This window comes from Physcomitrium patens, chromosome 23, assembly GCF_059467195.1.
Source record: "Physcomitrium patens ecotype Gransden chromosome 23, ASM5946719v1, whole genome shotgun sequence".
NCBI lineage: Eukaryota > Viridiplantae > Streptophyta > Bryopsida > Funariales > Funariaceae > Physcomitrium > Physcomitrium patens.
The window spans coordinates 1860625-1863634 of record NC_143432.1 but is presented as its reverse complement, the minus strand read 5'-3'; the positions used below and the strand labels follow the sequence as shown (position 1 = coordinate 1863634).

The following is a 3010-nucleotide window of genomic DNA, read 5'->3' as shown; positions in this document are numbered from 1 at the left end:
ACGGGACCTAATAGAGCGATGCATTAAACTTTTATGATTTTTATCACTTCTACCTTATTTTTGTTTACTTTTTTTCTTCCTAATATCTTTCTTGACTTGTTAATGAAGTAATTCTTGAAATGCTTGTTGAAGACCCTACTTCTATATTACATGGATGAATAAGAGGGATATAATGGATAGAGAGTGTGATTAAATTCCTCTACCACTAAAGAATTGCCTTCAATAAGGAAATTACAATTAAATGAAAAGAGAAGATACAAAGAATAGAGAGGGTAATTAAATCCTTTCAACCACTAGAAATTAAATTCCTTCAATCACTAGAAATGAGCCTTTAATAAGAAATTGACAAAGTGAGGAAGTAATGACCAATTTTGAAGAGCTCCACCTATGATGAAGATCCTCGTCTGATCCAAATTTAATTTTAGTCCTTAAAATAATTCTAAATCTTTATCTAAGCTTCTTTTTACTTCATTCTAAAATTCTTCAAGCTCCTTCTTCACTCTAAGTTCTTACACAAGAACAACTACAATAATACCAAAAAAATATATTAGAACAAGATAAAAAAATATATATATATATATATATATAAGATGATAAAACAATTGCCTTCCAAGCAAGCTTAAGATTTGTAAGGTAAAACTCTCAGCAAATGCACCAAAATATGAGCTAAAGTAAACCTCTATTAGTTGGAAGTTTATTTTAGTTCACAACCAATGAATTAATTATAGAATTTGTAGAAATTTTAGTTCTTATCTAATTCTCAATCCATTTATTCTTAACTTACTTAAATCACCAATTGAAGAGAATTTTACTTCTTCTAATTAGAAGTTATCCTAAATTATAATAAATTAATTAATTAAGCAAGTTTAATGAGTTATAGCTCATAATTAAATTCTAATTTAAATCATTCTTTGAACACCTCAAGATAATCCAAATATTAAGCAACTTTTTACTATTAATTCACTCTTGTAATTTATCCCTAAAATTCATGTTATTGAATTTTCTTCTTTTTGGATCTTAATTTTAATTATTTAATTATTATTATTATTATTATAAGTATTTATTTATTTATTTGTTTTTATTTGTTTAAATTCATCCATAAGAGATCATCTAAGTATAAATTATCACCTACAAATGAATTCTCATCCATAAATAAGTTTTTATTTAAAAATGAGATTTCATCCAACTCTAATCCAAATTCATTCAATCATCAAATTGTCCAAACCCTAACTTCATTCCATAAAATCAGTACTTTACAAAAAAATGTTCTTATCAAGAGATTCCTTTGATTGAGACATTTGCTCACTTCAGAATCCACCCGACCTGGACTCCTCTTGATCTGGTTTTATGTTGCAGTGACTACAAGTGTATGGCCTAGAGAAGAGATTATGTTGAAATCCAAAACTGATTCTAATCAATCCTACTGAGTCAAACTAGTTTGTAAACCATTCTTAGGACTTGATGATTATCACATCCAGTCACTCACTCGAGGTGCTAACAGAATTTACAATAGCTCGTTGATGTCCACCATAGCACCGCATTGATATTTCTTACACTGCATCCACAACTGCTGCATACTACAAGAAAGAACAAAAATTCAATCAACTGCTCAAAATAACAAAAAATGAACGAAACTAAGTCTGCACCCCACCGCAAGTCTACCTTGTGCATTGTGCTAGAATTGCCACTACAAGCAGAACGACTATCCCGCAGATGTTCTAAACTATTGAAATACTGTTAAAAAAATTTAACAATAATTGCAGCGACAACCGCCGCAAGTTGTAACGTCTCCAAGATCAAAGCCAGAAAAGCAAAAAAAAATCCAAATACACCGCATTAGCATTCACTACCAAATCACAAGCCTTTAGCCTCCACCACTACAATCCATCAACAAGAGAAGAATAAATATCGTGACGTATTACTTCCAGTCGATGACTAAGATTTGTAGTCACTGCAACTGGACCGCAATCATCGAAGAAGAGAACCCTAGTAGACTGTCGTCGCTCCAGCCGCATTCAGATATAACTCCTCTTCCTGTAAGAACATTGTTCCAACAGCAGTACCTCAATGAACAGGAAGAAATTCTGGAACCAGCTGAATAGGAACAAGAATTGTTGACGACCTTTCCGAAGCTAGACCACATCGCAATCACCATAACTCTCTTGTCCAAATTACATGAGCAACAAAACTTCCTCGTAAATGACAAGAGTCACTACTTCACTATATCCACGAAGAGCAACCAATACTGCCACTTCAAAATATGGAAAAATCTATGCCAACAACCACCAAGTGTGCCGAATACAAATAAAAAACAAAAAAATACCAAAAGGAATAGTTACTGCTTTCCACAGCTTGACCTCTAGCAACAACGCCATGCCTGATTCTAGTTTAGCCAATGTAATTCTTTTGCAAAATTTGGAGCTCCTCTCGATCACAAAAAAAATTGAAAGTCGAAGATCGGTGATAAAGTCCTCCACCAAGCGCAGCGCCACTCCTATCTACGAAAGATTCCCTAGCCCTCGGAGATAAACCGCCTCCTCACAACAACACTGCCCATACTTTGGCCTTTCTTAGCACTGCCCAGCAAATAGTTAATGAACCTCGCAGCACTCTCGTCGCAAAGACCTGATCAACTGCAACAAGGATCTCCACTATAACACTGCACTCATTGCTCATAAAAGATCAACAACGACGCCTAAGAGCACCACGTTGCCGCCTTAGATCAGCTACAACACTTCTGTAAAAATGAATAAACAATTGTAGCCACACCCTCTTGAAGAAAAATACATTGTGAGGATTGGAGCATTCAAAAAGCATCACACAAAACCAAAAAAAAAGAAAAAACAAGAAAAGTAGGGATTGGGGTGATCGGACCCTTATCAACAAAGAGGTTGCTACCATTTTTGAGCATTCTCTAGCCTTCTTCATCATCTCTTTTATTTTCTTTATATTATTTTCTTTATTTTTATTTATTTTTATTTATTTTTTCTTCTCTTTTTCTTTTCTTCTA

General features: G+C 33.6%; 1 long non-coding RNA gene across 1 annotated transcript; it reads right to left on the bottom strand.

The window, feature by feature from the left end:
- Positions 1-1215: 1215 nt before the first annotated feature.
- On the bottom strand, positions 1216-2653 carry LOC112275736 (uncharacterized). Its single transcript, XR_012216575.2, has 3 exons — positions 2324-2653; positions 1923-2034; positions 1216-1577 (listed from the first exon to the last, which is right to left on the bottom strand). It is a non-coding gene; the product is annotated as an uncharacterized LOC112275736 (long non-coding RNA).
- Positions 2654-3010: the final 357 nt, after the last annotated feature.